The 21,600-nt window shown below is 42.3% G+C and overlaps 1 protein-coding gene and 1 long non-coding RNA gene across 6 annotated transcripts in view; both read left to right on the forward strand.

The window, feature by feature from the left end:
- The first annotated feature begins 1,278 nt into the window (after nucleotides 1–1,278).
- Nucleotides 1,279–5,369, forward strand: LOC137484625 (uncharacterized). The gene is made up of 3 exons (XR_011004944.1): nucleotides 1,279–2,108; nucleotides 4,588–4,737; nucleotides 5,228–5,369. It is a non-coding gene; the product is annotated as an uncharacterized lncRNA (long non-coding RNA).
- Nucleotides 5,370–12,346: 6,977 nt separating this feature from the next.
- The window catches only part of OSBPL3 (oxysterol binding protein like 3), an 85,685-nt gene continuing 76,431 nt past the window's right edge, over nucleotides 12,347–21,600 (forward strand). For 4 of the 5 annotated variants that reach the window (XM_068208622.1, XM_068208649.1, XM_068208640.1 and 1 more), the window contains exon 1: nucleotides 12,347–12,492. The gene's annotated coding sequence lies outside the window, so the exon portion shown is untranslated. Of the gene's footprint in view, nucleotides 12,493–14,024; nucleotides 14,050–21,600 lie in introns of those variants that run through there. The other variant, XM_068208631.1, reaches the window with a different exon arrangement.

Raw genomic sequence — 21,600 nt, forward strand, 5'->3', positions numbered from 1 at the left:
CAAACTTCTTTCGTTCTGCTGCACATATCATACTGTCTTCTCTTTCCCTCTGAAGTTTCTTACTCTGAATTTTTTCCTTCCATTTATATTCTGAAATCTCACCTGAGTGAATCAGATCTTTTCAGCTGCCAGTTTGAAGATGTCTGTCGTTGCCATTGAGCCTACATTTGCTGAGTAAAAAGACAGTCACCTTTCTGGGCACCTCCTCCCTGAGCTGCTCAGGCTCAAAGAGGCTCGAGCAGCACATCCATTCTTTGCCAAACACTTTGTGTCACTTTCCTTCCTTTTATTTTTTGGGGAGCAGATACTGAATACACAACTCACATTGACACTGGGGACCTTTTATGATGAGAGTTATGATTTGTCATGCTGGTTATGTCTGGATATTTTTCTTTCAGGTGGGAGATTTCAAGGATTGAAAGCATAGAGATTTTTAACAAAAAGGGCTTTTCAAATTCATCCTCAAATATGGAAGTGATAGGATGGCCACCTGAGGAGGTGAGAGGGGGTGAAAAAAAAAAGAAAAAATAGCAGAATAATTGTTTGGGTGTGCACTTAAGGTATGTGTGAGTCTGGTGAAGGAACAAAAGAGAAAAGAGAGTTATGAAATGAGGGAGTAGAAATGCAAAAAGCCACACAAAAAAGCAATGTGGGATGTCTTTGAAAAATGCCTTTAAGTTTCAAGGGCTCTGATGCAGCCTGTTGTTAACTGACAAAGTGAAGACCAAAAGAAGGCTGCATGGTATCATATTGTTTTGTTTATTACCTTTCATTTTCTTCTTAAAAATGTTAATACTTCACTCACTTCTTGACAATTGCTGAACACTCAGCAGATGTCTTTGATGAACTGACAGCATGCATTTGCATCCTGAGCACCACAAATTGATTTGACAGCTAAACTGGACAATTTAAACAAAAAGTGGTTACAATCAAGACTACAGTCTATCTTCTTGCCAAAAGAAACCCTGGAAAACACTGGTTCATTCGACACAAATATTCCATTCAGCCTCAGAGAAATACTTTCCTTAGAAAAAAATAGAAGAAAATATAGTCTAAGCCTCCAATTCTATTGTTCCTGCTTCTTCAGTGAGTAAGCATGTAGCGGGAAACCTAACCTCCCGTCTAAACCATTTTCTGAGAATGAAGCATTTCCTGGCAGGAATCAAGGTGGGTTTTTTTTTGGTTTTTTTTTTTTTTTTTTTTTTTTTTTTTTTTTTTTTTTTTTTTTTTTTTTTTTGGTGGGGGAATGCCACTAATTAAACACACTGGATTGGTAGAGACATTAAAGCATTGCATCTTCTTAGGAATAGCTTAATCATTGCCAGGGTCAGGGATTCATTCTTTTCCTTTTTTTCTCCAAGGAAATGAAACAATTCAGCCTGCACCCTTTGGCATAGCTTATGCTGTGGTAGCCCTGTGGCATTCCCCCATGACATGTGTACTTCCCTTACAGGAAGGAAGGGGAACTGGCTCTCATGCATCTTTTCCAAGTGCTCCAGTTACTACTTCACTTTTCTGAATCTGGCCCTTGACATTTTTTGTGTCTTTTCTTGCTGAAACTATTTGGCTAGTCCATTCATATTTGCAAACAGCCTCATGATGACAGCAACCACCCTGGCAGTTCTACTGGTGCTTTTTTAATGGTCTTCTTGCCAGTTGTGCTTAGGGCTGTCCTTGGAGGTTGCAGTTCAACCAGAGCCCACTGCACACAAGAATGCTGCAACTTACATTCCTTCCAACAAGCCTTATCTTGAACTTTCTTTGTTGGTGTCCTGATTTTGGCTGAGACAGGGTTAATTTTCTTCCTAGTAGCTGGTGCAACTGCTGTGTTTTGGATTAAGTGTGAGCATAATGTTGACAACACACTGGTGTTTAGTTGTTGCTAAGTAGTGCTTTCTCTAAACCAAGGACTTTTCATTTTTCCATGCTTTGTCAGTGAGTAGGCACAAACAAGCTGTGAGGGAGCAGCACAGCCAGGGCAGCTGATCCAAACTGACAAAAGGGATATTCCACACCACAGAAGGTCATGCTCACTATATAAACTGGGGGGAGTTGGCTGGGAGGGGCAATCTCTGCTCAGGGATAGGTTGGGCATCATTCAGTTGATGGTGAGTGACTGTACTGTGCATCACTGTGTTTATTTCCCTTGAGTTTTGTTTCTCTCTTCCTTTTCATTTTTATTATTACTAGTAGTATTAGTATTATACTTGACTTTATTTGTTACTGTTTTAAACCACAAGTTTTACTCTTCCCCAGTTCTCCTCCCTGTCCCACTGGGGTGGGGGAGTGTCTGAGTGGCAGTGTGGTACTTAGTTGCTGCTAGGGTTAAACCATGACAGTTGGTATTTCATTTACAATTATATTGCTTCCAAACGTTTACAGTAGCTTTATTAGATCCATCTGGTATTCTTCATAATCCTCCCAAACAGTGCCAAACCCAAATAATCTGTATCACAAACAAATTTTACTACCAGACCACTCATCGTTTCAGACTCTGAATACTGCACAGAACAGTGGCTCTGGCCAGGATCCTTGGGGCCTCCTGCTATTAACCTTTTTCCATTTTAAGAGGCAGTAATTTACTCTGTCTCTCATATAGTTTTGAACTCATGATATGACTTTACCTTTCACGTCTGATTCTCAAGTTCCTTTACAGCCTCGTGGAAAAAGACTTTATTGACAGTGTTTCAAGGCTCTCAATTAATTTTGTCTCTTCATCCTTCACTAGCCAGTATTTTAATACTGAAATAATGTCTACATCTTAGAAAATAAATGCTCTTCGTGCCATTAGTAAGTGACTTCATTTTGGCTTATCAAAACCAGTGCATGGGAGGCATATTTGCTAGCTTTTCTCCTACTGTTATGACTGTTTGCTTCCAGTCTATAATAGTCCCCCAGCTGCCTCAGAAATACACCTCTAATTCTTTACCTCAACACTGATTAAAACTCTATAACCTGTGTGATTCCTAAAACCAACATGAGTTCCACTTTAGAGAGTGAATATTGTGTTTTTTCATTTTCTCCTTGGAAAGTAAATGTTTGCCATAACACATTGCCTTAGCTTTTTGAGGTCAGTTTAACAGCCCATTTAATTCAAAGGCCATTTTTCATTTTGTCAGATGGATTTTTTGCATTCAGATGCTTCTTATTTTAGTTCTTTCTAGACATTCTTACGTCACCTGCTCCCATTTATATAATGTGATTTAATTCACCTTTTCAAAGCTGTCTCCAGGAGTCTTTTGCCTTTATTACTTGTAAAAACCAAGAAAAGCCTGAATTCCCCACAGGTAGCTATTTCCTGCCATTTGATTATACTAATTACTGTGATAATCATAGAATCTTTAGGCTGGAGAAGGCCTTTAAGATAACCATTAATCCAGCACTGCCAGGTTCACCTCTAAACCATGTCCCAAAGTGCCATATCTACATGTTTTTGAAATACCTCCAGGAGTCGTGATTCCACCACCTCCCTGGGCAGCCTGTTCCAATGCCTCACAACCCTTCTGGTGAAACATTTTTTTCTAAAGTCATATCGAAACCTCCCCTGGTGCAACTTGAGGGTGTTTCCTCTCATTCTATAGTTTCTTACTTGGGAGAAGGGGCTGACCCCTACCTGGCTACACCCTCCTTTCAGGCAGTTGTAGAGACTGATAAGGTCCCCCTGGAGTCTCCTTTTCTCCAGATTCAACTCCCCCAGCTGCCTCAGACACTCCTCATAGGATTTTGCTCCGGACCCTTCCCCAGCTCAGTTGCCCTTCTCTGGACACTCTCCAGCACCTCAATGTCTTTCTTGTAGAAAGGAATCCAAAACTGAACACTGGGTTCAAGGTGTCGCCTCACCAGTGCCGTGTACAGGGGGACAACCACTCCCCTGATCCTGCTGGCCACACTATTGCTGACACAGGCCAGGCTGCCATTGGCCTTCTTGGCCACCTGGGCACATGCTGGCTCTTGCTCAGCTGCTGTCAACCAGCACTTCCAGGTCTTTTTTTCCTGGGCAACTTTTCAGCCACTCTGCCCCCAGCCTGTAGCACTGTCTGGGGTTGCTGTGACCCAAGTGCAGGGCTCAGCAATCCACCCTGTTATGTCACATCCTTGGCCTTGGCCCATTGATCCTCCTGCAGAGCCTCCCTACCCTCCTGCAGGTCTACACTCCCGCCCAGCTGCCTGAGGAGCAGTCCGTGTCCTCACCCAGGTCACTGATAAACATATTGAACAGGACTGGCCCCGATACTGGGCACTGGGGGATGATGAGTGTGCATAAACAGATCTGTGTCTCTGCCAAATATTTTCCTTCTTCAGTTATGAATGGAGGACTTGGTGTTTTTAAAGATTATAGTATTCACTTGTTCACCCTCAGTTCCTTCAAATGTATACAGACCAATCACCTCAACATTTTTGGTGTAATATTTGCTGAACTTTTCAACACATTTGTTTTTATTTGGTTTTGTTGTTTTGTTTTGTTTTTTATAAATTCTATTTAAAATAACAGTTTATTAAAATAAAAATCTTAACAGCTGGTGAATCTCTATCTATTTGTATTCAAAAAGAAATTTTAGAAGTGGCTGACTTTAAAACCTTATAAAGATATCTCTTTCCAACACCTCTTCTGGAGGCAGAAAAGTGGTAAGTCAGCTGCACATCTCTTTCATGGCTGAGATTGAACTTGTGCTAAGTGACTGAGCAGCAACTGAGTGGATTGAGGTGACTGAAGAACTGGCTATACCTGGGCTGCAGGTGAGTAAACTTCCTTTCATACCTTTTGCTCATGACCTCTGTATTTGCCCAAGGCGGACTGTGTGGGAGGTTTGCTTTTCCTCTATTTTACTTTGTCAGCCAGTTGTGTCAAAGTGTGGCACTAGTGCCATAAATACTCTTGTTCTTCTCTTTCTCAGCAATCACCTTTGAGTTCAATTAAAGGCTCTCATTGCTTTATCATTGTCAAAACCTTCGTAACCACAGAGACCCATTCTCAGCAGTAAACCCTTAGAAAAACAGCATGGATGAAAGGATGCATGGAGCAATAGCCTGTGTAGCCCATCTTGCCTCAATTATCACAAGGCAATAGAGGGGGAAGTACCTGTCTTCCCACAGCTGCCTGGATTCTCATCAATATCTTGAGATACAAGGGAAAATCACAGCCATTCAACATTTTGATCCACTAGATGAGGCATCTGACACAAAACTCATTGATCTCAAAGGATGATTCTTCCACTGATTTCAACAGCTCTTGATACGGTCTAATGCTGCTGCCTGGAACAGTAATGTTACTTCAAATAAAGTGGAATATTTAATTTCTTGGATATTCCTTCTGCCTGGAACCAATGCTGACCTCTGGCAAATAAAAAAATAAAGTCTGCCTGGACTTATTGACTTGTTTTGTGTGGACACACAGTTATGGTGTCTGGGAAGACATATTTTTCTGTCAAATAAGTTGTACTAGCAGCAGTAAAGTGGGAAGTAAGCTTACTAGTATGCATCTGAACTGTTTTAAAACTCAGGCCATGACACTAATGGCTGCAGTACAGAAATAGGAGAGGCTGCTGCTGTAGCCCAGCAGAACTGAACCCACCTAGCTTAGTTTTTCCCTCGGCTAACAGTATCTTGGCAGTCAGACTGAACAGTTTTCCTGATGGAAATCTCCTGCTGCAAATGAGCAGTTCATTCCCAGCAGCAACAGGCATGCTTTCTACAGTCATCTGGTGAAATTCTGACCTATGTGCACAGGTCTAACAGCTGAGACAGTGGATAGTTTTGGTACATTAAGTGTTAATGAGGTGCAGGTCTGGAGAGTTGTGCTTGTTTTAGCTGGGGTAGTGCTAATTTTCTTCACAGTAGCTAGACTTGGGCTGTCTTTTGAACTTGTGCTGAACGCAGTGATGATAGAGGAGATGCGTTTCTGCTATTGCTGAGGCCTTGGCTGTGTGCAAGGCCTTTTCTGCTTTTTATACTGTAATGCTGGTGAGGGGACTGGGGGTGCATGAGAGGCTGGGAGGAAACACAGACAGGTGGCTCCAACTGTCCAGAGGGATATTCCAGACCATGAGACATCATGCTCAGTATGTAAAGTGGGGGGAAGAAGAAGGAAGAGGAGGACATTTGGAGTTTGTCTTCCCAAGTACATGTTGGGCATGATGGGGCCCTGCTCTCCTGAAGATGGCTGAATACCTGTCTGCCTTGTGAAACAGTGAATTCCTTGTTTTGCTTTGCTTGTGTGTGCAGCTCTTTCCTTGCCTATTGAACTGTCCGTATTTCAACCCACTAGTCTTCTGGCTTTTATCCTTCTGATTCTCTCCCTGATCTCACTGGTGGGGCAGTGAGCGAGTGACTCTGTGGGGCTTGGCTGCTGGCTGGGGTTAAACCATGACAGGGTGCGAAGTATCAATAGGCACAAGCTGGGTGTAACTATGCCCAGTCTGAGAACTAGGAGACTGTCTGATCACCGGAGCAAGAAGGCTCTGGAACAGCCCTTTGGTTGGAGGCCAGAAGCCTAACTTTCAAGTGAGTATGAGGAGAGTTGGTTCTCTGTTCTTCTATTCTGATGCCAGTCAGGAATAAATGTTTGCTAAGTTTAATGTCTGTAGCTGGATTTGCACACATTGTCGAGGTCATGCTTGTTACTGCCATTATTGACACTTGCTGAGTATCACATGCACTCAAATGAAGTACTACCAATTTCAGGGAGTTCATACAATGGAAAACTTTGTTCATGCTGGCAGGAAATATTCCTTGTAGGTCCAATTTACAAGGTGTGAACAATATAATTTATTTTCCTTTATAGCTAAATGCAAAGGTATCTATCCCATGATCTTCCAGATAATAATTCAGTGTCTGATCTTACCTTCTGTGTTCATGGTCCCAAAAGAATGAAATAACGTGGCATCAGCAGTTTTTGTGCACTAGTGTTTCTGCATTTTTTTCCTCTTGTGTGTATTCAAAGGAAAGGAATAGCAAAGCTAATACTAATAAGAGAAACGAATAGGGATCCTACTCTCAGAGCAGAAAGCATGATGGTCATCAAGGATTAAAGAATCTGTGTGCAGATCCTCTGAGAAAAGAACAGGGACCTAACCTCTGGATTTGAAGTGCTCCATGCTGTGTGCAATACTTGGGGAGAAAGAAGAACACGAGAGGTATGCCTGGGCCTCACCCAGAGCTCAGGGAAGTAAGTAGAAACTTTGGTTGCAATAGACAATATATTGTCTTCCATTTGCATCCAGGTGAGACTCTAAAAAGCCGAAGGACCCATGGGCATGGAGTACCTCTGCTAATCATTTGTGCCCCACAGGAGGTTTCTGTCTCTCCTACTCCAGGCAGAACCCCTCACTAGCAATCTGAATAACCAGGCCTGCATCAGCAGGGCAGGATAATCTGGCCTGCAGTGCACTGAATTCCACTGTTGCCCAAAGGCTTTATTGCTCTGTGCCAGCTGAACAGTGTCGGGCTGCCAGGTTCTGCAGAGACCTGTACCACATCTCTGTAAACATACTTTCTAAGTATGGCAAACCTCCATGTATTCTGATGCTTTTTGCCTTAAGTAATACAAAAAAAATTAGGACTAATTTTTTTTTCCATCTGACTGCCTTTTAGATAAACACTAAAATCCCAGAACACTGGGACAAATGAGTAATAGTCACCAATGAGGGGGAGGAGGATAAATGTTATAAAACAGCATCTGGTATGTATGAAACCAGCACAAGACTGAGAAATCCAGAATCTCCAATTGCCAGTTTGTTTAACTTTTCTTCTTAAGGGAAAATGCTACTACAAAAAAAAAAATAACTTTCCCTCGAAAACCTTGAAGTTTCCTCTAATTTCCAAGGCAGTATTAAGTTACTGCTTGAAAAATGTCCTCGTCGGTGTGAAGAAGAAACTCTGTGATTCTTTATTCCCTATTTGTCTAGAGGTCTGGATGTTAATTTTACTCATCTACCACACAGTGACCACTTGACATTCGAAATTGGCTCTCAAATGCAGTAACCCCGGAAGCCAGACCAAATGCAAGTAGGCCCTCACAGTTTCCCTGGAGCTAAGTAAAACAGACAAATAAAACTCAAATCAACAGCAAGAAAAGTACTTTTAATACTCATGACCGTTACTATATGGAATTCAGTGCTTGCCAAGTCCACAGATCCTACTGTGGCAGGTAATGCACAAAAACACACACACTCACAAAAGACAGGGTTCTTGAGAGTCAGCATTTTTGACTTTTGGGTCTTTTTTGAGCAACATATGTTGCATGCCTTCTCTATTTCTTTGGTGTGCACTGGTGCCTTCTGGGACAGATCAGCAGCGTTGTGCAAAGAGGCTGTTATGTTATCATGTCATGTTATGTATGTCATGTCGTGTTGTGTATATCATGTCATGTTACACAGGTATACACAATGCATGGTCATGGCAGCCACAGTAAATCTGTGCATCTTTTTAATGTTTGCTGCTTGGTTCATCCTATCCAGCTTTGTAAATTTTAGACGAGGTCAAACTTCTCTTGACCATTTGGCACAGGAACTCTCTTCCTGAGTGCCCAGCTGGTGGATATTAATTTCTTTTCAGTTTTTCATCTTCCCATTTTGACTTCCTTCTGCCCACCCACCTGCCTGCTTTATACCAACATGGAAAGACTACAAGCCTTCCTTCTCTCTCTCTGCCCTCATCTGAATAAGTAAACAAAAATCAATATAGCAGTTTGTAAGAAGAAAAAGAATAAAGGATGTTGTGACAGCAGGTCTACTTTCCCCCATAGCTGTAGAGCTCTTATCACCATGCAAATGGTAAGGCACAATCACAATTGCTAAAAGTATTGCAAAAATTAATGAATTTTGCAACACATATGATATGCTTTTACCTCAGAGGTATCCAGAAGGGTTCTGAAGGGAATTTAACAACGCTAATTCTAGCTGGGAAGCCAGACAAGTCATGGAACACCCAGTAACCATGGTCATGTGGAAAGAGGCCTGGGCAGCCTAGGCAGATAAGCATTTAGAAGTACCAGCAAGAAAGACACATGAAAGGTGGTGCCAATAGCTTCAATAATACCAGCAAGTGCAACAGGACAACAGCAACATTTGCCAAAGCACTGTCAGTGGGATAGAGGCTCCTCAGTGGTGACCAAGAATAACATAGGAGGTACTGGCATAAAGACAGAAATTACATCATGGGGAGGGCTGGTGGAAAGAAGAAAACTCTCAAGGACAGATTTATTTTTGTGCATGAGGAAAGATGTTTCTGAATTTCAAGATAGATAACTCCTGCCCAGGACTGAAGATATATGTGCATAGTCATCAGAGGAGTTAGACAGATGAATCCAATAACTTTGCAATGTGCACAACTCGTGCTGCTTCACACCTGAGCCACACAAATACTGATAAATATATTCATCTGCTGTAAATGTAGAAGCTCTTCGCAAAACTTATTTGTCAGTTGTTCAGCTCAAACCGCAGGACAAAATTTGTGTCTCATAATGACCCTTTCTCTTTGTGGTCCATATACATGGAATGGAAGATGGCTCACTCACCAGACTAAGATTGCTTAAACATGAAACATCATTGCATGTCTTTGAGTTCAATAGGGATGTAATAATTATTTTTACCTAATAATTAAAGGAAAAAAAATCAAGCTGGAAATCAAAAGACAATCCCTTTCATTGCACCACTGGAAACATTATTATGAACTGTCTTTACAAAACCACAGGAAAGAGCAAGCTGAAAGAACACACATTTTGGTAGAGTTTTAATTCAGACCATGTAATTTAATTCTGAATTATAATAGATCAAAGAGGAACTGAATTTAAAAAAAATACCTTTTGGATTATGCAGAATGGATTTCCTCTTCTTAATAGCTCTGAAAAGATTACTGTATCATGAGGCTCCATCAATCAGAACAGAAAACCCAAAGAGCAAGGATAAATCGAAGGTTAAGTGCATGTTGCTGAGGAACACCCTAGCCACCTTCCTTTTATGATTATAAACCGGATGAGTTTGTGTTGATGGATCTATTAGGAACAAAAAAACAGCAATCTATATTCACACAGAGGCTTTCTCTGCCCATACATTTCCCCCAGTGTGTATGACCGCATTGTATTTTGCTATCTCAGATAATGAGCTGTCACTATTTTTCTGTGTCTTGCTTTTCTAACAGAAAGAATGATCTTGTTGTCAAAAGGCTGGTTATTACTTTATTTCTAAACTTTTCTTTAGCACAGGAAAGCAGAGCAGTCCAATATTTTTTCATTGTTTCTGTGTGACAGAAGGGAAAAACAAAAGGAAAGGAAATTAAGCCCTAAATCCATAAGAAGATCAAACTCCTTCCTGATGTAACTCCAGTGAAATAATGCAATACAGCCCGTGGATTCATCCAGTCCATATGTTTTTACACAGGAACAAAAGAAGTCCTAAATATTTCAGGAACCTCAAATAGGGCAATATCTATACAGCAGGACTCAAGGTGGAGATTTTGGTTTGGAAGAGAATTTTATTTTTGCAGTTTGTGTCTTTTTTATTGCAGGGTCTGGAGATTGTACATCTTCAGGTAGACACATGGTTACTTTCTAAATTAGGAAGGGAAGTGGTCTGAGTTTGATTTCAGTGGAAGTTGGAACAGGCCACACATGCATAGGAAGCATGCTGTTACCTAACCATGTGCTGTTGCATCATGGGAACACTATAAAGGTATACCATCAACATATTCCAGGTGTCTAATTTTTCCTTAACTGATTGGATGCTGCAGGCTGTTTGGTGCCTTTAGTTCAAAAATTGTGTTCTTTAAAATGACAGGTGCTGCTAATTTTGTCCTAAAACCAGGATTTATAAAATCAAACTTCTATAAAATCTGAAACCCAAGGAATTGCTAAATGTTATTGTTAAACTCTACTTGTTTGCAAACTGATATATACCCTCTGACAATGCTTGGATTCTCATACAGCAGTGTCTTGGAGTTACATTAAACAATACTATGAAAACTAAAACTACTTCTGTTGCTTTTCATTGACTTTGATGCTGGATGCCAACTAAAAAGTCATTGCTTGAGCTTTCATTGTGTAGGCAGCATCTCCTTAAGCCATCATCAGTCTGTACAGCTGCAGTCAACAGCAGGCACCAGGAGCCCTCCCTGCTGTAGTATCACACAGGCCAGCTCTGACAGCAGCTTTCAGGGTGTTTGGGTTGCTCTGCTGCTGATGCTTTGGGAAGACTACAGTGGATACTGTCCTTACCAAATGTGATATTCTGCAGCCTCTCTCATGCCCTTACAAGATTTTGTTCAAGGTGCTATGTACTACTCTGCTCAGTTATGCTACCTCAAGTTCCACTCTGTGAATATCATTCCTGACTTTTGGGATGTCACTTAAACTTGCTCTTCCAAATGCTTCTGCTCTTTTTAAATGCTGTATGAATGGTATTCACGAAGAAAAAGGTTTCTGTTTCCCTCCAGTCGAGAAAAGCACCGAGTTCTGAATGGAATTGAGAAGCAGCTGATCAGTTTTGGGCATGTGAGTCTGAGTAAAGAAACCGAGGTGGTTCTTCCCGCCCCCCTCCATTTCCTAAGTGTGGGTTAAATTGCACTTTGTAAGTAAAGACGGTGTGAATGGTGTGCCAGGTCACATCCCGTCTGCCTCCTCGCAAGCAGTAACAATTTCTGAAAGATTCAGTGCACACATTAAGGGTTTATGGAAGCCGTCCAGCGCGCTTCTAACGGCTTGGATCTAATTAGTCATTCAAGATGTTTATTTTTAAATAAGGTACAGAGAAACACGATAATTTTAGGATGTCGGTTCAGGAAAAGGGTAGCGGGGGAAGGCAGGGAGGGATGGTTCTCCCACGGAGGAGCTTCCCCAGGCGGATGGCGAGGTGGGGCGCGGGAAGCGCTCCCCGTGAGCGGGAAGTGATGCCCGCAGGCTGCTGTGGATGCGGCGATCAAACCCTCTCCGCCGGCGCTCGCCCGCACTTCGCCCCTGCGCCGCGGGAAGCCGCACCTTCGGGACCAGGCGGCCCAGGGAGGCATCGCTCCCGGGGCTCCCTCAGGGTCGCTGCGGGATTAGCTCCGCGCCTGCCCTGCCGTGCCCGCAGCCCGCAGCCCGCCCCGCCCCAGCTGCTTAAGGCGGGCTCGGGGGCTCAGCTCCGGCTTAGCCCGGAGCTCCTGTCCCCGCGTCCCCTCGGGCACCGCTCCCCACCTGTCCGCGGGCGCTGCCCGTGACGTCATGGAAACACCCCCTTCCCTCTTCCCCCGCCCCGCCGGCCGGGAAGGCGGCGGCGGCTCAGGCTCCTCCCGCTGGCCGGCGCTGCCGTCAGTCGAGCGCGGCGGTCCCGCCGCCGGTCCCGCCGCCGGTCCCGCTCGTGGGTGCTCCCTGCCAGCCGGAGCGAGCACTCAGCCCGGACCGGCCCTTTATGCTGGCTATCGCTCCTGCCAGGCTCCATCCTTCCTCGCTCCTGCCTGCGGGGCGCCGCTGCCCGGGGGCCATGGCGGGGGCGCCCGGCGGGCCGTAGGTGCGGAGCTCAGGTGGGTGTCCGCCGTAGCGATGGGACGGGACGGGGCCGGCTGGAGGGGCGGGGCTGGCGGCGGTGGCCGCTTCCCTCGCTGGAGCGCTGCGGGACGAGGCGGGCCGGGGGGCGGCAGCCGGCGAACTCGGCACGCGAGAAAAGTGTCGCTTTGGCGCCCAGAAAGCGCCTTTCACGCCCGACTGGCAGCGAGGGCGCCCACGGCTGCCGGCCGGGGCGCGGGCGGGCGGGCGGGCGGCTGCTGCCGGGGCAGCGCCTTATCCCGCCGGGCCGCTCCAGCCTCCTCCTGCGGTCCTCGGGGTCACCGGCCGCGCTGTCACAGCCCCACGAGGCTGTTCCGGAGCGACAGCCGACTTACACACCTTCCCTGCTCCGGGAGGGTGCTGCTTTTTTTAGCAGGGGCTTGCTTTCCTGCCGGTGCGCTCCATGTGGCACCGAGACGGAGCGAATTCCAGGTGAGCCGGGACACACCGGGCAGCCGCTGCCCCGGGGATGGGCTAGAGCCGCTCTCCCCGCGGCCGCGGGCTCTGGGGAATCGCCCGGCAGCCGGCTGGCTGTGAAATCCGTGGAACTTCAGAAATCTCTACTCTATCTGTGGTTCTCTGTGCTCATGTAAAATAAAGAAGAAAAAAATGCTACCATTATTATTATTTCTTGCCTCTATCTTAAATAGGTTAATTAAATCCAGCTTGTTCCTAGGTTGATTTAATTTCCATTTGAGGACGAATTAGGCAATATGAACTTTTAAATACTCCATTATTTGAAAACTGTTTCGTTTACAGTACTTCACAGTTGAGTGACAGTGACTCTTCATTGAGACTGTTTCATTTTTACTAGGAGGATATCTAGAATATCTAGAGAAAAGGGCATTTAATAAATGTAAGGTAATTTTCTGCCGTATGTTTTTGTCCTAGGCCACTAATGATGGTAACCGAGTTTTTCTTTCTCTGTTTTCTTGAGAAGGAACAAAGGGAACAGTTGCTTCATCCCTTGACTTTCATCGATTAATCATAGAGTTCAGAGTGTTTCACTCATAGAGTTCAGAGTGTTTCACTCTACTTAATTTCAACAGAGCTTGCAAGTCCGGTTTGGGTATTTAAAGCATGTGTTTTCATGGACAATTTCTGTAAAGCCCTGTGCAGGGATGGTTTTAACTTCCATGAACTTTCTTTTTTATTGTTTAAAATGTTTTTTTAAAATATATCTTTAAATAACGCTCCCTAGTCTGCACTCCCAATGCCATTGTGGCTTCAATTTCAAAGCAACAGCGTTCACAAGTCTTGATTCTCTTTACTCTTATATTGCATTCCCCACATGTTACATTAGGCCCACTTATGTCATCTCTTTTATAATTTTGTATAGTGTCTGGGTTTGCATGCAGGAAAGGTGGGAGGGGACTTTCAGGTGTTGGAGATGTTCTCTGTGTGTGCACTGAACAGTTGTGGTTGTGCTGAAATTATTAGTGTGTTCACCAAGGACAGGAAATGATGGTAAGGCTCTGCTGGAGTCTGCCTGTTGCAACACTCTGTGTGTGGCTAGCTCAGTCCCTGTTGCAAATGTAAGTATACTGTATTTTATACAAAACCTTATTTGGGTTGTTAAAGTAGATGTGTGTACATTGTTGTAAAGAATTGGGTCTTGTTCAAACCACATCTATTATAAACAGATGTGTGTTAGCTTAATTCCCGTGTTTGTTGCATTCTCTAGATCTTGTTACATACTGAGGAGAAATAGAGTCAAACATGGCATTTCCCAGGCCTTATGGTTTCTAATTGTAAAACTGAGTTTTCAGTTTCTACAAATGGTGCTCTTGGCTACCAAATGAGAAAAGCCTCTCTATAGAAAAGTTAATTTGTATCTGAAGTGCTAATATGTTTTAAGTTTGAATTGGATTGCTGCAAAGTGCATTTCAAAGCCATGCAGTGATGAACGAGGTAGCAGAATGAGTATGTCACTGTGCATGGGGTACTTTTACCCGTCAGAAGCAGTGTACTATCTGTATCAGCATATTTTGATCTCATTAAACTTAATCTACTTTAGTACAGGTAAGATTTGACTTACCGAAGTGGCGAAGTTTTGCTGGTAAAAGGCTGTGTTATAGATACTGTGATACACTGCTACTAAGGTACCAAAGAAACTTCTAGGATAATCTAATTGCTTTTTTTCTGTATCAAGTTTCAGATAATAGGATGCAGATACACTGAGATCTGACAAACAACTCTCTGGACCGGGACTAATATGTTTCCAAATTTACCCTGCTCTGCTCTTTGAGATGCCGGATTTGCATGTCTGTCTTCTGCGTTAGTGATTATGTTCAAACATTATACTTTGGGGGGCAGACACTGGTTTTTAGGCTCCTGCAGCTGTCACTTGTGCAACATCCTTGAATGCTGTGCCTTGAAATACATATTTCATTGCTTAAGTTTCTAATTTATCTGAAGGACAAGGAGATTTTGTCTATTGTAATGTTCTGTCCTGTTGTGGGTGGGTACTAGCCTTTATTCTACTGACATAAAATGTATCTCCTCCATGTAAACTTTTAATTACCTCGGAGGTTTTCTGTCTCCCTTCAAGGCTGAGTGATGTGGGTATTGTTGCTAATGACTATGATAGCCTAGGTGAAGTTGTAGGCATAATAGCTAAGAAAATCACAGCTCTGGGTCTGACCCTAGGAGGCAGGATATCTGTAACTCCTTCTTTAAATCTGTTTTAGCTTGTTACTTGTGCAGAGTTCTTGAAGATGCTTGTGGCTTTCACATAGGGTATATGTTCCGAAACAGATTCCATTATATATGAAGTTATGGCCTGAATGAACAGCGTTGGGGTTTTGGAACTCTGTCAGTATGAAGCTCATGCACGTTGCTGCAAGTTACTTGAAACATTTAAAAATGAAGTTGCGGACAGTCTCAGCTGGGGAAGAAAACTGAGAACTTGAACAAATTTTTTCTGATTTTCTGTGTTCGGACGGTGCAACTGAGATAATTTTTAAATTATCAGAGCTGTTGTGGCTGCTGGGTTTGTTTGTTCGGGGAGGTGGGGGAGGTTGGTTTTGTTTTTTTCTAAAATACAAATTCAATGGCAAGTCTGGTACCTGCCTTGCTACTAAAAGCAGCGAGGACTAGGAATGATAGCTGAAACTGGGAAATGTACTTGGCCATTGCAGCTGAGCCTCTACTGTCCTGCCTGTCTGTGTGCCTGACTCAGTGCAAGCTCCTTAGGGTAGAAGTCACGTGTTGGTGTGAGGCACTGAGCACAGCAGGGCCTAATCCTATTTCAGTGTCTGGGCACTCCGTGATGTTAACCATGAAAGTAAAGAAATAGAGTCGAGCTGCTTTCAATCTGGCAGGTGCTGAGCAGTTTTTGCAATGTCTGTTTGCTATTTGCTAATGATTCTCCATCTTTGAATGCAGGCTATTCTAGACATGTCTCTTGAATTGTGGAAAATACATACTGATAAGCAAGACTTGACAGGAATCCCTGTCATGTGCAACAGGAGGAACAAATAGAGAGAACTGACTTTCACTGACATGTAAGCCCTAAGCTTAGGGAGTACATTGAGAGTTGCTATGTGCATCTAGCTCTTAGAGATATCTCTAAACTAAATAATTGTACATCTGGCTGTGAGACAGACATCCTGACATAAAGATAGCGGCTGCCTAATAGCATCTGGTAAGTCACAGGAGAAAGGCTGCAGATAGGATGTTTTATGTGTCTCTGTTGTTTGTCAGTATTGTAACTGCTTAGACTGAATGTGAAAACTTGTCCTTTGAAGTCACTGAAAAGCATACTTGTCAAGCTCTGCATTCCTTGTGCAGCCATGAGGTGTGTGTATGTATCTGTGGTTTTAGATTTGTCATTTTCAACTCTGGTTGTTAAACTACAAGTACCTGAACTGAACATTTCCTCTCTAGTCTTTAAGTTGTGGGGGTTTGATACCTGAATCATATTTAATTTGGCAAACACAGCTGCTGCCAAGTCAACACTTAAATATTTCCTTCTGAACATTTTCTTTGGCAATTATATTAATATGAGTTGCAAACAAATGCACGAGCCCTTGTCTCTGCTTTCCAATGTAATGCATAGACTGAGAATTAATGACATTTTTCTTCTGATTAATTTTTACATATTAGCAACTTTTTAACCGAATCTTCAATTCAGAATCTTCAGATTCTGCCTTCATGATGGTTGAACTTAAACCTGAAAAGAATCACAGCAAAACCATGGTAGTATGTGGTGCTACAGTTGTCTTGCAGCAGTTGTATGTAATTGCTATACATAGAAAAAAGACAGTAACAATACAAAGTAGTAAAGGTGAGAAACTCGTCCTTGTTTATAAGTGTTTCTGTGTTTACTATAGTGTATCTATTGAATTTCAGTTGTGACTTTTTTATTATCCTTAGGGGGAAAAAAAGTAGTATGGTGTTTTCTGGCCATTCGGTGTATCCTCTGATGAATGTCAGGGTAAAAATCTGAAATATTTCCCTTACTGAATGTAGTCATACTTTTCTCCCAACTTAGTTGCAGCCAATTCTTTTATTATTGCTAATGATGATACTGCAGAGTCTGTTATCACAACTGCATTCTACTATCTCTTGTGCCAGTCACATAGGTCAATTTTAGGTCACTTCTCTCTTATCTGATGCCACTTACTCTCATGATTCTGGATGCTTTTCCTAGTCATAGTGAACACTTTTTTACTGTTCCAATTTAAGTCTGTTCCACTTTCATATAGCTGTTGGTGAAAATGAAGCTTCTGGTGTTCATATTTCTGATAAGGAGCAGCTGTGTGGATATACTCCATTTGCCTCACATGTACACTCTGCCCAGAGAGTAGCTGAAACCCCTGAAGAGACAATTTCTGAACAGCCTGGCAATCAGGGAAAGCACCATGTGTGCCAGAGACTTTATCCTTCTCAGTGCACAAGCCCATCTGTGTCACTGTTAATTCTGCTTGTTACAGAAGGTTAAGTCCTGCCCTTCAAGTTTTCATGTGAGCAGGGTAGGATATAGGTCTCTGGTACTACTTTTTTCCATCTTGCCAGTAACACGTGTTAAAAACATTTTGTTGCAATGTCTCCCTCTTCTCCAAGATAATTGCTTTGTCAGTGTGCCTAGAAAAATAGCCTTGAGGAGGGATAGAGTTACTTCATGCTCATAGTTGCTGAAGTGAAATACACAATTCTTATTTTTACAGGACTTTTTCTGTCCTGTCCGCAGTGACAATGTATGACTTCAAGACCAGTCTTGCTGAGTGTTTCTGTCAAAAAAGTTCTGGTGCTACCTCAGGCTGTGAGACAAAACCGTGGCATCTGCCCTGAATATGATGTGGAATGCATCTTGCTCATACTGGCAGCTGAGACTACATTGGCTGTAACTGTGATGCTAAAAGGAAGTTTGTTTAATAGTCTGATAAAAGGAGAGTGAATGATTCTGTCATTTTTCAATATCTCTTGCTTGTTACAAATATGAGTGTTGATATTCCCTACAAAGCTTTGACAGCATAAAATCTGAATTCAAGTGCAATTTATGATGGAAGGGAGGAAGTTTCACTATGAACGTGATTCAGTCACTGACAGTCTCGTATACCTTAAAAAAGGAAACAGCAAGTGTCTGTTAATCTTCTGTGGTAGTGCTTGACTGATTTAAAATAACAATGTGTAAATCATCAGTAGCAACAGCAGTCCTGAAGACAGGCAAGTGATTATGTTCTGTGCGCTTGGGAGCAGATGAAGCGAGCTCCAAAGGATGTGGGCTACTGAGTCTCTGCTAGTTCAAGATAACTGCGGTTAGGAGTTAGTGGTGGCTCTCTCAGGTTCACTCCCTGATACCCTGCTGCTTGCCAAAGGAAGGCAGGCTGCTACTTGCTGAGACATGCCTTTCCACAATTTGGTAGCTGTGTGGGGTTTTCCCCCTCAACTGCATGTATCTGTGTCTGTGCAGCACAGCAGCACGTGAGCTCTTAATTTATGGGAACTGTGCAGCCATTTAGGTAGCAGGTCCATTTTTTAGCAATGATTCACCACCTCCAAAGAAGGTAGGCCACCTAGAATGCATTAGGCTGTTTGGAGCTGAATGACTGAAGGTATTTGCTTATTAAATAAGCAACATTGGAATAAAGAAACAAAAGAAAATAAGGAAAATGTATTAAAGGTATTAAAACTATGCCTGAAGAGAAGGCTTCTCCCTGACTTTTTTTTTGCTAAATAAGTGTAATTAATAGGACTCTATGGTCTACCCTGGGAACTTGTCAGAACTCCATCTTACTTTTTGTTACTGTTAAATAGTGTTAGCTGAATCATTTGGAACAGCCATGTTCAGTTTCCTTTAAAGATAACATTCTGATAATGGCTTTGTCACTTCTTAAGGTATGTGAGACAACCGGAGACAATGGGCATTGAAACAGGGGAGGTTCCATCTGAACATCAGAAAGTTTTTCCCTCACTGAAAAGGAGGGTGACTGAGCACTGGCACAGGCTGCCCAGAGAAGATGCAGTCTCCCTCCTTGGAGATACTCAAAAGCATTCTGGATGTCATCCTGGATAACCCATTTCAGGTGGTTCTGCTTGAGTGGGGGATTGGATCAGATACCCTCCAACTGAGGGGGTCCCTTCCATCTTCAACCATTCTGTGATCATTCTACTAGGTTATTTTGAAGCTTAGTGTGGTGCAATTCTGCTCTTCAAAATCTTAGACAAACAAATTAATTTTTAAAAGCCAGCCAGAGTTTTGGTGTTTTTTCTGGTCTTGCCTGGGCCTTAAAGTCAATTAGCAACCTTGTGGTTGGGGTACAGATAATCTCTTATACAACAGGGTGCATCCATTGTTGGAGTAGGCTTCCTGTGGAGGATTGGTGATGTCTGTCTGAGACAATTTGAGTTTTAAAAAGAGCTAGAGCTACTGGGGTTTTCTAATTTGCTTGATACTGAAGTCAAGTAACAGCAATACATGTATGAAGAGAGGAGAATCTCAGCTAGATCTCATCCTGTTATTGAACTCTGGTAACAACCATGTTAGGAAAGAAGAGTTAATATTTCTTGTTTGCTTTTTAATTAAGGTCAAACAATGGAAGGAAAAGAGTTTAGGTGTTGGTCTGCAGGATTTTGTCATGTCTTGGCAAGAAAGATACTGGTTTTGAATATGTGAATTCAGTAAGTGTGCTCTTACTAGTGTCAACAAGTAATATTTAGTGAATAGAATGATGGACAACAAAGATGTATCATGAACCCTCAACAAAGGTGTATCATGGACCCTCATTTGCCTACAACTGTGATATCTGTACCACTTCTAGGCTGAGAAAGCAGCCAGCTGGGTTTAGATTCCAGGAAAATTTCTGTGCCAAAAATATCAAGTCAAAGTATTATGATTGATTCTTGTCTTCCTTAACTGAATGGTACTGATATTTTTTACTGAGTGACCTAACTAGGAAGTTAACAATTCATAGTTCTTACACTACTGCCACAGCTGCTGAAATTCAGGAAGTATAAAACACATTCATTCTTTCCTGTTGTTTAAAAAGAAAGAAGTTATATCAGTGAGTTCACTTGCAGATTTCTTACTGTCTTTCATATTCACCAATTTCAATTATAAGACATTAAACCTGAAGCACTCAAAATTATGATAACTTTATAAACCTTGTAAAACTAAGGCTCACTTATTAAATATCTCCCAGTGCTTAGAAAGTATCAAATTGTTGAGGAAGAAGAACTTGCTGAGGTAGAGGAGTGCTACTGTGGATAAATTAAGTTCTTGCCTTTTAGCTGATATCCAGTTTGTTTTGTTGAAAGAAGCTTTTTTAACATCTTGTTTCTTAGAACAAGAATACAAATGCTTTGCTGAAATAATGTTTTTCACTCACTGAATAAATATGGAACTTCAGATTTGGAGATAAGAAGTTAGAATTTTCCACAGGATGGCTGAATCATAGTCTTCTCTCCATACATGGACACAATTTTACAGCTTATTTTCCTGTATGTAATACTATATTGTGCTTTACTACTTGAAGTTCAGCAGGATCAATGCTTGCACTTGAAAATCAACAGCAGAGGCGTTGCCAGGATAACACTTTCACTGATGACACTTGCTGCTTGTTTGCTTGTTTTTGAAAGAAGGAAAAGTAATGTTAGGCTTTGACAAAATGGCATATTTGATAAGTGTGGTTTATAAATTCTTTTTTTTTTCCTTTTTTGCCAGAACACTTAAGTATGCAATGTCACTTTCTTCTGCCATGTCATGTGTGTGCCATTATTGGTGTACTGAAGATCCCTTGCAGACAATATTGCATTTTAAAAGATCCAGTTTCAAGCAATGGGACACCTTTGAGTATTTTTAAGTGCATGCAAGTAATTTTTTTCACCAGAAAAGTTTAATAATCTGTTTTTAGTCCTAGTTGATTATTTTGATAAGCTGAGCAGGGAAAAGGCAACTTCCCATTTATTTCTGGCTGTAGTGTCAGCCATCTCTGTTTTTAAAGAAGTGGTTTTCTTCATTTAATAGTAATTTGATGCTAGAACAGTGACTATATCTCAGAGACACCAAGTGACTGTTCTCACTTTGGGAGATAACAGCTTCCTATTTGAAGAGGCTTGGGAGATCTTGGTTTCTGGGGCACAGCTCAGCATTTGAAAACATTGTTGTTTTCCTAACCGTGTATGCCATTTCAGTCTTGGCATTCCAGACATGACAGGTCACATCAAACTACCAAACACTCCTTGTCAAGTGAGTTTGCATTATTTACTTTAATATGACTAGAATGCATGATTAGCATAAACACACCCTTCTATTCAGTGCAGGATGAGAGTTGTTTGATTCTGGTTTGCTCAAATTTAAATAGTAGTTCACTCTCTAGAGCCCTCCTAGGATCATCTTTGCTTGCTGTTAAGTGAATTTTATGTTCTAAACTAAAAAGAAAAAAAAGTTTGTCTCTTGACCATTAGAAAAATGCAATGCCTTTCTCACTATGGCCCGTCTCCCAGCACTCATATCTTGCAGAACTAGCATTCTTGAGGGAATTTCTTTCTTAATATCATTACTCAACAGTCTGCAAGTGCATTGCTACTTGATCTACCTTGTGATGGCTTGCTTAAGAAGAGAGATGGTATAGGCTGTGCAT

This window comes from Anomalospiza imberbis, chromosome 1, assembly GCF_031753505.1.
Source record: "Anomalospiza imberbis isolate Cuckoo-Finch-1a 21T00152 chromosome 1, ASM3175350v1, whole genome shotgun sequence".
NCBI lineage: Eukaryota > Metazoa > Chordata > Aves > Passeriformes > Viduidae > Anomalospiza > Anomalospiza imberbis.